The following is a 12,089-nucleotide window of genomic DNA, read 5'->3' as shown; positions in this document are numbered from 1 at the left end:
GGAAAAGAGGAGGCATGGCTGGTGGGCTTTCTTATAGAAAACCCCCAGGAAGCCCATTTATACATCCTGATGCCAAAGGGAACTTGAACACAGTGAAGGATAAACTCAGGAAAGGAGGTTGCTAGTCCAAATCAGAGGTCATTAGTTGCTGTCTGGATAACCATCCATCAATTTCTATGCTGGAGGAAGAGCCATCTCAGTGATCTTGGAAAGCCATCCAGTCAGGAGCAGAGTCCCAAGACACATTGTGCTTTCCCCATAACTGGCTTCCGAATGGGTGCTAAGGATTAGAACAAGAGCCGACCACATGAGCACCATGGCCGGCCTCATCACACCTCTTCTCAAATGTCTGGGGCACGGGGTGTCCAGACAGAGCGGGAGAACTGAGAGGACACGTCTTCATGTCCTTCAAGATGTATCGCCTCAGGCCCACCCGAAGAAGGCTACGGGAGTGGGCCAAACAAGATGAAGTCATACAAAGCTAGAAGCTGGGCTTCAATTCGGGAGAGCTAGGTTTGACTCATGGTCTTGAAAACTACAAAATACATCAGCCTTGGACTAGCCACATTACCTCGTCAAGTCTCAGTTTACCCATGTATAAAATGAGGTTAAGCTACTTTGAAGGAGCACTTAAAAAGATAAGATGATAAAACTGATGAGGTATCTGGTATCCAGTTGGCCCTGAGGGGTCCTCTCCACTGAACATGTAGATTTCAGGCAGCCTTGAAAGTAAATTCAAGTTTATGGTTCCAAAGGCCTGATATGAAGATGGATTTTGCCTAGAGAAATGAGACAGTGAGTCAAAAATGAATTTAAAATGTCTTTTCTATTTTCCTCATATATTTGTGTTTGCTTTTGTTAGAGCTGTCAACTCTGGGGCATGTCACCTGACAAGATAAGAAAAATTAAGAGCTCAGATGGTCAAAACAGGACCACTTTTTCCCAGTTATTCCTGAGTCACTGTAATAGCCCCTTGGGAAGACTCACAGGAAAGCAATAAAATCACAGGATTTACTAAATCATGGCATCTTTAAAATATAGAGTTCAGAGTAAGGGAAATGAGGCCCAGAGAGGTGACGTGCGCTTCCCAGAGTTGCACAGCTAATCAATAATAGAATTGGTGTTCACATTTATGTTCCCCCTCCTTTTTTTTTTTTTTTTTTTTTGTGACAGAGTTTCACTCTGTTACCCAGGCTGGAGTGCAGTGACGCGATCTCAGCTCACTGCAACTTCCGTCCCCCGGGTTCAAGCAATTCTCCTGCCTCAGCCTCCTGAGTAGCTGAGATTACAGTTACAGCTACATAGTTCCTGACTAATTTTTGTGTTTTTGGTGGAGACAGGGTTTCACCATCTTGGCCCGGTTGGTCTTGAACTCCTGACCACAAGTAACCCACCTGCTCTAGCCTCCCAAAGTGCTGGGATTACAGGTGTGAGCCGCCACACCCAGCCGTATGTTCCCGTAACTTCTTTCACCACATCTGCTTTGATGATTCAAAATATACTTTTATGGCTGGGGAAATATGATCTAAAAGCAACAGACCGAGAGGTGTGAAGATGTATACATCCACAGGGATGAAGGCTGCAGAGCTGGAGGTCAAGCTGTGCATAGGAAAGTGGCAGAGAAGGGCAAGGAATGACACTAATACTATGCTTGGCACTGAGATCGGTTTTAAAAGTCCAGGATGATTTCAATGCCAGTTAATATTTTATAGATTTAACCCTTTTCTTTGGAAATGACAGATATGGATCCCGTTTCGTAGGTGAGGAAGGAGGTTGAATGTTTTGCCCAGTCTCATTGCCCATCAGTAGCAAAAATGAAGCAAGTGGCCAGCTCTCTTGATAGAAAGAAAGATAATTCTTTACCTGACTCCTTTTTACCTGCTTTTCTGGAACCTGCCCTTGAGTGCCGGGAAATCACATGAACAGTTCTAGACCCCCTCACCTCTAGGAGCTGCACTGCCACGTCAGGACCCTGGGTCTTAGTGAGTAAGCCAAGAACTTCTCATGGGTTGTGGCTTGAGCCTTGGGAGTCCAAAGGTATTCAAATATGTTTATTTGCCCAGAACTTTAAGCCACTGGGTGTTTTTCAGAAGATAAATCTAGGCAACCAAAGAACAAACTGGGTTGACATCTGGTAGCAGGGACCGGGGTCAGAGGAGAAAAAGAACAGAGGAAATCAAGCAGACTTTATCAACCCCACCACGCTATTCCCAGGCGGGCAGCGTGGAGACACCAGCCACTTCTCCCTTTACAGTTTTAACTAAAAGGAGCATTACAGAGGTGAATTAACATTTAAAAAGAATGTAAAAACTCAGAGCTGTTCTAATGATGATTAATGGAGAGCTATAAGGGGGCCATGACCTGCTAGTGTCATTAAATGGATTGGCAGGTTTCTGAGCATTAATTATAAATAGCCACAGGAGTTCTCCTCCTTAAAGGAATGACGATAAATCCAAGTCTCAGAGAGAGAAGAAGAAAGGAAAGAAAAAAGAGAGAAAAAAGTTTGCACGTGAGTGTCTGCTTGGGTGTTGTGGGGAGCAAGATACAGAGTGTGAGAGCAGAGGGGATGATATAAATGATAAATTAGACCCTGCCAGTCAATCACATTTTCTAAATGTTTTATGTCCCCAAAGCTATAAAAGCAATATTCCTCTCTGCCCTTATTGGAACCATTTCTGTTCAGCAATCATATCAGTTTCCTTGGGGATTTCAACTGAAATGTGCTTTGCCTTTTCTTTTTATATTTACTCTCCAGTCTGTGACCAAGGAAGGGTCAGAGTCCACACACAAATGGGCAGGACAGAGACCCAGTGATTAGGAGAGGCCGAGAACAGGACTGAGAGGTGCTGGCAGGGGCCATGTGAAGGCAGCCTGGCTCCCACTGCCACCTTGGCCAAGTAAACAACAGCAGAGGGACTTTTAGTTCCCATCCCTAAGTAGCCTCAGAGAAAGGTCCAGTGCCTAACACCCCAGCTGTGAGGCTCACCAAAAGTGTTGCTGACTCGATAGACTGCAAGCACCATGAGGGGAAGGATTGACTTCTGTTTTGCCTGGTTTATTTACTGCCTCGTTTCCAGAACCTAGATCAGTGCCTTAGTGCACCACTGGCACCCTGCAAATATTTGTGGAATGAAGGAGTGAAGTGACCAACTTATCCGTGATTAAGCATGCACAGAGGCCTGATTTCCAAAGCTGAGCTCAACATTGAGATGCCTGAGTTCTGTGGGGCCTCTCAGTAGATGGACATGCAGATAATGAGGACACCCCTTTAGAGAGGGGCTCTTGTTCTTAGACAGCCTTCGTTGGTCCTGAAGTGAAAGGATGCCAGCTTTTCTCCCAGCCTGCTCTTTGAAAATGCACTCAGAGCGACTGCATTTTGGGGCTGGAAGGTTCACTCAGATGAGAATCCAGAGAGGTGAAGGCATGGCTCCAAAGTCACTCAACAACTAGTATTAGTAGAAGGGCCAACATTGAGTTCCTACTCAGTCTTCTCTCCATAGAGCACCCAGCCTCTCTCCTTCTCGCTCTGACTTCTCAAAAGGTGGACCAAGCAATCTCAGCCAGTGAGGGGGCCTAGACAGGCAAAAGGCTGGGGGCCAGGGGTGGGGAATCTCCCTGGGAGACCCTCCACAGGTGACCAGACTCTTCTGGGTCTTGGCATTACCTGTGGGGAAGAAGAGGTGAAGAACGAGAGTGGAGTAGAGAGAAAAATGAGGGAAGTCAGGCGAAAAAGAAAGAAAAAAGCTTCAATCTGGGCCTGGGAATCATGGACACTTCTGGACGATGTTGTATTTGTGTGTGTGTCATTCCTTTTCAAGGCTTTCCACTGCAAGTCATTATTTCAGCTGATTGGAAAATTGTGTTGAAAGACCTGCTTCTCCAGTACAATTTTCTTCATATCCTATTAGTTGCAATACAATTACAGAGAATACATCAATTCCTGGCCTGCCTGCTGTTGCTGCCAGAGCCGCCTATTAAAAAGCGGCCTTATTAATGGAATTGTACATCTAGGATTAATCGGCTTGCGTTGGCCATTTACATTTCTCATTCCACAAGCACTTTTGTTTGCTTAATAGGCTGAAGGAGGTAGGAAATGACACAACAAAAGCCTCTCCCAATTGCCACGCGTATCACTGGTGGATTTAATATCCCCTTCCTTCTTTCATCCTCAAGTGCTTCATAGGGATAAGATCTGGCACATGCCACTAGGGAAAAGTAAAGCCGCAGCTAGGCAGCGATTGGTGGGGAAAGAGGGAAGGAAGGAGGGGCAGAGAGAGAGGCATGGGCCAAAGGTAAGTCTTTGCTCTGTTGGGGAGAAGTACAGGCCCTGCCTCTCTGTTCACCCTGGGAGGTGGGGGTGGGGGCAGCAAGGGGAGGGCACAGGCCCAGGAAAGAAGCACCCAGGAATGGGCACAGGGAAGGGTGGGAGGGAGCTGCCCTGCACTAATGGAATGGGTGTGACTTCTGCAAGTCATCTTTATCCAGGCCTAGGTGGTAAACCTGGTGGGACCCTCCTCCCCTCACCTGCCATCTATCCATTCCTCCATCACTTCCCATTTATGGTTTAGGATCAGTAAATTCCAAGTCTTTCTACTACTATGTCAAGCAGAGCACAATTTGACATGAAGGAGACCATGTGTGGGGAGGTGGGTGAGATCCCATAGGCCCATGGGGCTTTCTTTGGGCGAGGACTGGCATCTCAGTTTGGGGATCCACTTCCGAATTTTGGGAAGGACAATCGAGAGAAGGGTCCTTGAGCTCCCTGGACTCAGGGAGATGCGCTAACAGGTGGCTGTGTCTGCAGCAGCAGTCTGCGTAGGAGAGGGTGTTCCAGACAGAGAGCGAGCCCATCTGAATAAGCCCAGCACGTGATTATTAATCCCTGACGGCAGGGGAGTGGTGTGGAAAGTAGGGTAGAAGGGAGATGAGGATGCCCTAGGCCTTCCGTCATCCACAGGGACTCTCTGGAGTGTGTGGGTGCAACACACTTAACCCTTCACTTACCTCTACATTAAAGCAGGTGAAACCCAATCCGCCCCATACTGCCCTGCAGGGAGTTACCCAGGATATCAGAGATGCACAGGCACTCCAGGGAAAAGCCAATCAAAAATAATAGACCTTGGGCCTCTTTATCAAATTCTGATCTCAAGAGAAAGCAGCCTTCCAGACTTTCAGAGCAGGCTGAGGCTTGGGAGGAGGAGTGCATGTAGATTCCGCCACTGGGTGGAGTTTCTTCATTAAAGGAATAGGCAATAGGTGTCCAGACTGGGGAGAGCAGGGAAAGCGCCCATCAACTCCTCCTGCCCTCTCTTCAACCTGCTCCAGGAGGTGATGCTTATAAAACACATCCTTCCCAAGGCGAGGCTTCATTGAATTTGTTCTTCTCTTTCCCCTACCCCCACCCATGAGGCAGGGAGGTCTGTGCAGGTCTGAAATGATAGACAGCTAAGGCCTCTGAAGCCCCAACCCCTTTCCTGTCAGGGGCTCTGTGGTTGCACAGAGGACTCCCATCCCTGGGATATCACTGCAGCAACAGAGTCCATGTATATTGAAACACTGTAATATAGTATGACTTTTTGCTTTAATGGAATTTTCCTAGACCGCTAGGAGAAAAGACTCCATTAACCACACTACAAAGGCCTCTACTTATTAGTATTTTAGAACAGTGGCAAAACATTTCTTGAATCTAATTATTGCTGACAAATATGAAAATTGAAATCAAAGTTAAATTTTCAGCTACAGTGCCTCATATGCCAGCCTTCTCTGACTTCCACTATTGCATCAACACATTTATTCTTCCAATAGTTTCAGCAGAAGATTGGTTATTGTCCCTCTCCCTTAATACAGCCTTCTTTCCTCCTCCACTCCCCCCTACTCCCTCCCTGGCTTGGACCCTATATATTTTGAAGCATTAAATCTGACATATTCATCTTGGTGGCTGGCACTAGGTAACTAACTTTATGTTTACCTGTCACGGATGCAGAAATGAGCCGCACAGGGTGCTGGGAACCTGTTTCCGTCTCCCGACCCTCTCCTCCTGCACCCAATCCTAGCCTTCTTTTTTTTTTTCCCAGATAAAAGTCATTTGACTGATTTCAAATTCCTGGTGATATCAGGACAGAAAAAAAAAAAAAAAAAAAAAAGACTTGTCAACACCTTTCTTTCTCTTCCCCTGTTAAGCATACTGTAAAAATCAATCCCTTTTGTCACCACTCTGCTTGCGAGAATGTTTAATGGATGTCAAGGGAGCTAATGATCGCTGGTAGAAAATTCATTTTAGATTTGCTATTTATAAAGTACTCAGTACTCAGGTGGGAAATTAACATGAGGCAAGGAGTGGGGCGGGGAAGGCCAAGCCTGGCAGTGGAGAGGTAGGGCCCTGCCAGGCTGGTAGTTTCTTTGTGTAGGTGGCACCCAAAGCATCTGGGGACAGAAAAGTATGTGGCGGAGAGGCCGTGTGAGAATGAATAAGGGTACAGGCTCGGGAAACATAGGCCTGGGCAAGTTGGCCTTTCTGAACCCAAATATTCTCAGCAATAAAATGCTATGTACAACCCCTACCTCACAAGGTTGATGGAAAGATTAAATATCACACATAAAACATTTAGCAGTGCCTGGCACATGGTAGTGGTACACGTGTAATAAATGTGAAATGCCTTTCCCGCAGCCCCACGAGGTTAGGAAGATCAGGACAGAAGGCTCGGCACAGAATTGCTCCAGGATCTCCCCTGGGACTGGGTGTAGTAGTCCACACAGAAGCCCACAGAGGAACCCTGAGTGAGCACCTCCTGGTACCTCTGGCCAGGTAACCAGGTCTGCCGTTGCTGTCAGACTGAAGCGTGCATCAGAATCATCCAGAGGGCTTCTTGAGATTGCTGGGCCTCCCTCAGAGGTCCAGGGTCAGAGGGCTCTCTGGGGGGTGGGGCTTGAGAATTCATATTGCTACAAGTGCCGGGGGACCCTGATGCTGCCAGCCAGGGACCACACTTTGAGAACCACAGAGACACACATGCAAACTAAAGTGTCTCCCCGAAACGCTGATGGGTACCACTGTCTCCCAGGCCCGCGCCACTTTCTTCTTTCTAGCCTGCCGAGATGGAGCAAGTCCTTCTCCACCCCTGACCCCAATCCAGTGTAGGACTCAGGATTTTGAAGTAAATCACTGAATGCTAATTAATTCCTCCCCAATTTTACATTGCTGGTCAAGTGTAAGGGCCAAGTGCTCAGGTTATTTTTCTGGTTTGCTTCAATGTGTAGCCAAACCTCGGTTTCCCCTTCCTCTGTGCAGCTTGTTCCTCCATGGCTGATAGTCTGTTCCCTCCAGATCTCATGTTGAAATGGATTTCCAGTGTCGGAGGTGAGGCCTGGTGGGAGGTGTTTGGGTCATGGGGACAGATCCCTCATGAATGGCTTGGTCCTCTCCTCAAAGTCATGGATTCTCGTTCACTGGAAAGTTGGTTGTTTAAAACACCATGACACCTCCTTCTCCTCTCTTGCTTACTCCCTCTCTCACCGTGTGACCTGAAAGTATCCCTTCTCTTTGGCCATGACTAAAAGCTTCCTGAGGCCTCACCCAAAGCTGAGCAGGTGCTTGTGCCACACTAATACAGCCTGCAGAACCATGAGCCAAATAAACCTCTTTGTACTTTACCCAGTCTCAGGTATTCCTTCATAGCAATGCAAATGGACCAACCCAAGCACTCAGAGAGAGCGCCCCTCTCCCAGTTCTCTCTGCTGCATCTGGAACTCCAAACCAGGAAGCTCCAGCCTCATCCACCCCTCACTCTTCTAGTCTCCTTCTCCTGGGCTTCCCTTGGATGCTTCTCTGTTATATTTGGATTAACTGCAAATCTCCTTTGATTACTCACTCTCTGTTGAAACAGACAACCTGTTGCCACGTGTGTGATTACTGAATCCCAGGGGAGTTCCTATTTGTAAGGCAGCCAGTTACAGCACACCCAGCCTTACACACATAGTCGCTGGGTTGCTATTTCATTGTCTAAGACGGTGCTTTCAGTTTCTAATTTTTCAATAATAAGCTTCTCACGAAGCCCTTAAGCTGTGAAAATAAGCCGAAAACTGCTTTTCCAGTCATTTACATAAACACAAGCAGATCAGGAAGAGGAAAAAAATAGGAAATAGTTTTACACATTCTTCCTGAGGCTCTGGAAGCCTGGGTGGATTGCCCATCCAGTCTGCAGGTCTGGAAAAGCACAACGGGAAGCAGGGCGGCTCGCAGCACACCTGCCACCAAGGCGAATGATAAATCCTGAAATTTCTCCTGACGCCCGCCAGGCTGCCGCTTTGCCGAGGCTGAGGGATATTCTGGGCACAGGCAAATTGTTCTGTCAGCAAGCCGCTCCCCCAGCTGCATCTCACTAGGAAGCTTGTCATTCACTGCCCAGCCACAGCATCAAGGTCCCACCCTCTGGGGTGGCATCCTGTCACCTGGGGCAGGTAAGGGGTGGCTGCAGGAAACCTGCCCAGGAACCAGGCCTGAGGCAGGGAGCTCAGCCTCCTAGAAGCAACCTAGAAGGTTGCTGCTTATCTCGCTCAGGGTCATGTAAATCAGGGCCTGGCCCATAATAGGTGCTCAGTTATTTGACTAGCGGGGAGGACTTGCTGGCATGTGGGCCACTTTCAACCACCATTTTTCTTTTTTCTTTTTTCTTTCTTTCTCTTTTTTTTTTTTTTTTTTTTTTGTGATGAAGTCTCGCTCTTGTCGCCCAGGCTGGAGTGCAATGGCATGATCTTGTCTCACTGCGACCTCTGCCTGCCAGGTTCTAGCAATTCTCCTGCCTCAGCCTCCCAATTAGCTGGGATTACAGGCATGTGCCACCATCACACCCGGCTAATTTTTGTAGTTTTAGTAGAGACAAGGTTTACACTATGTTGGCCAGGCTGGTCTCAAACTCCTGACCTCAAGTGATTCACCAGCCTCGATCTCCCAAAGTGGGAGATTACAGGTGGGAGCCACTGCGCCAAGCCAACCACCATCTTTCTCCCTATATTCTCTTGCTTGCTTTCTCTTTCCCCAAATACAGATCTTAAAATAATCCAATGAGCCAGAAAGAGCAGCATTCTTTTTCTTCTGTGCTAACTCATACACATTCCTATAAAAATGTAAATAAATAGGCCATTAAAACCCACTTCTACCTTTAGACACTGATTCTGATCAGGCTATTTCCCTGATGTACCTAATACTTATGGGCAAAAGGTAGGATGCCTGCTAAAAACGAGAAGAAGATGCCCGATTAAATTCGAATTGCAAAACAAAACAAAACAAAAAAAAACAAAAAAAAAAATGTCCTTTAGTATTAGTATGTGCTCTGCATAATAAAAATCATTTGTTGATCAGGAATTTAAATATATCTGGTGTCCTGGATTTTTATTTGCTAAATCTGGCAGCCCTAGCCAAAGAGAATCTATATGTACTTACATAAATACGTGAATGTACATATTTATACTGCTTACACACCACCAAGCCTCCTCTGTCCCGGTGGTTTAGTGGATTTTTTCTAAGGTGAGAGTATTTGAGGGACACGGAGGCCCTTCCCAAGAGGCAGGGTCCATGCTGCTGCTTCCTCTTCCCCATGTCCAGCCCTGGGAGTGGCCCTTCCAGAAAGAGCTCCCGACTTTCAGTCTTCACACTCTTTTAAATCAATGGTTCTCAAATTTTAGGATGAATATCCTGAAGGGCTTCTTGACACACAGATTGCTGGGTTCTGGCCCCATACTTTCTGATTTGGAGGCCACGCTTGGAGAGTCCTGGTCTAATGATGTTAGGTGTCTCAGATCCCTTTCTCTTTTCTCAGGGCAGATTAGAAACCAGGGTCCCCAGGAAGGCTAAGTATAAAAATGATGGGTTGGAGTCAGTCTTAACAAACTTTTGTTCTCCATTTTTTTTTTTAAGAGGGGAGCGGGTTTCAGATTTATTTTCTTTTTACAAATGTTTTCATTGATACACAATATTAGTACATATGTATGGGGTGCCTGTGATATTTTGCTGCATGCATAGAATGTGTAATGATCAGACCAGGGTGCTAGGGGTGTCCATCACCTCAAACATTGGTCCTATGTGGTAGAAACATTTCAAGCCTTCTAGCTATTTTGAAATATATAATACTTTGTTGTTAAATAAAGTCACCCTCTTCTGCTATTGTTGTTCTCCTTTTTCAGCCTCTTAAATTCTTTCCCTGGTCTTATTTAGTCCATCATCACTCAACACTAAGATGAGAATGTACAGTGTTCCACTGTCCTGATCCTGCAGGAAGAACATTCCTATTAGAGAGCAGCTCCTGCAAAGGTGTGGAGCTGTGGAGGGGCACCAGCCTTCAGTGTTTGCTGGGGCCATAGAAGAACATTCCCGTTAGAAAGCAGCTCCTGCAAATGTACAGAGCTGTGGAAGGGCACCAGCCTTCAATGTTTGCTGGGGCGATGGAGCAGAGTGAAGAGGGGAGTGCTGGGAACAGGGCGAGAGAGAGAGGGAGAGGGAGAGGGAGAGGGAGGGAGGGAGGGAGAGGGAGAGGGAGAGGGAGAGGGAGGGAGGGAGGGAGAGAGAGAGAGAGAGAGAGAGAGAGAGAGAGAGAGAGAGAGAGAGCGCCAAGAGAGGGAAGCAGACGACTTTGATAGGGAGGTCCGGTCACAAGTACCTGTGCTGTCAGCGAGCTTCAAAAACATTGGCTTTTAATTTTGCAATATGAATTGAGTGCCGAAAGTTTTCACACAGTTAATTTGGTTAAATGTGAAAACTACCTTCCAAGGAAATTCATATATCCTATTTGAAAGATGAGGAAAATAACGGCTTGGGGAAAAAATTCAGCTCCTAACCTTAACGATAGCCTGGGATGAGAAAGGATATTCTGATTGATGTGGAGATTAAGAAATGTATTTGGTATGAATATGCTTTGTAATTTGTAAAGATAAAAACATATCTTTTTAATTCCTTAAAAAGGCAATACAAGAAAGGAGTAAATGATGAGCTCTGGATATGTTTGGGAGATGGCCCTAAATGGTAGGACCAGAATCAAAAAAAGGAATAAAGAAAGAAGACTGGGGTAGACTATATTTTTATTTAAAGTCCAGAGAAAAGACAGTGGCATGAGGGAAAAGTGATTAATACTGCACAGGATTATCCTGTTCACTCGTCAGCCATCTCTCCCATTACACAAGCAACTAGTTCAGTCCTTTTTGTTTTCTTGGAAAAACCAGGCTGCAGGTATATGGACACAAAGATGTGGATCTGGACACAGGTGTGTGCAAACACACAGATTTTCCCTGCATTATACTCAAGGAAAATAAAAGCTAGCAAACGCAAGCTCCTTTAACTTCCTGCCACCAAGCTTACACATATACCTGCCTCCTTCCTACGCCAGAGACAGCGGATTATCTCTTTTGTTAATTTTCATTTGTTTATTCTAGTAAAATATGCATGAAATAAAATTCACCCTTTTAACCATTTTTTTAAGTGTACAATTAAGTGGCATTGAGTATGTTTACAATATTATATAACTATCACCGCCATTCATTTCCAGAACTTTCTCATCATCCCAGACAGAAACTCTGTGACCGTTAAATCACTCCGTTTCCCTCCTCCCGCAAGCCCCTGATAGCCTCTCCATGAATTTGCCTATCCTACTTACTTCGTGTAAGTGGAATCATACTTTATCGGTCCTTTGGTGTCTGGCTCATTTCACTTAGCATAATGGTTTCAAAGTTCATCCACGCTACAGCATGTGTCAGAATTTCCTTCCGTTTTAAGACTGAATAATACCCATTTATGCACAGACCTCATTGTGTTGATCTATTTGTTGATGATGGACACTTGGGTTGCTTCCACCTTCACTATTGTGAATAATGCTGCTGTGAACAGTGATGTATAAATACCTGTGTGGGGCCCTGCTTCCCATTCTCTTGGATATACACCCAGGAGTAGAATTGCTGAGTCATATGATAATTCCATGTTTAGTTTATTTTTTTTCCAATTCACCTACTGATTTAGTATGTTTAATGTTGTTTTGTTTAGACACTGAGTCTTGCTCTGCTGCTCAGGCTGGAGTGCAGTGGTGCAATCACAGCTCACTGCAGCC

The 12,089-nt window shown here is 45.9% G+C and overlaps 1 protein-coding gene across 3 annotated transcripts in view; it reads right to left on the bottom strand.

Annotated features, from left to right (window-relative positions):
- Positions 1-12,089, bottom strand: part of NTM (neurotrimin) — a 963,524-nt gene that overhangs the window by 936,201 nt on the left and 15,234 nt on the right. The window lies entirely within an intron of this gene.

The sequence above is a fragment of the Trachypithecus francoisi genome, unplaced genomic scaffold (assembly GCF_009764315.1).
Source record: "Trachypithecus francoisi isolate TF-2019V2 unplaced genomic scaffold, Tfra_2.0 Lachesis_group8, whole genome shotgun sequence".
In the NCBI taxonomy this organism is placed as follows: Eukaryota; Metazoa; Chordata; class Mammalia; order Primates; family Cercopithecidae; genus Trachypithecus; species Trachypithecus francoisi.
This window is presented reverse-complemented; position numbering and strand designations above follow the sequence as displayed.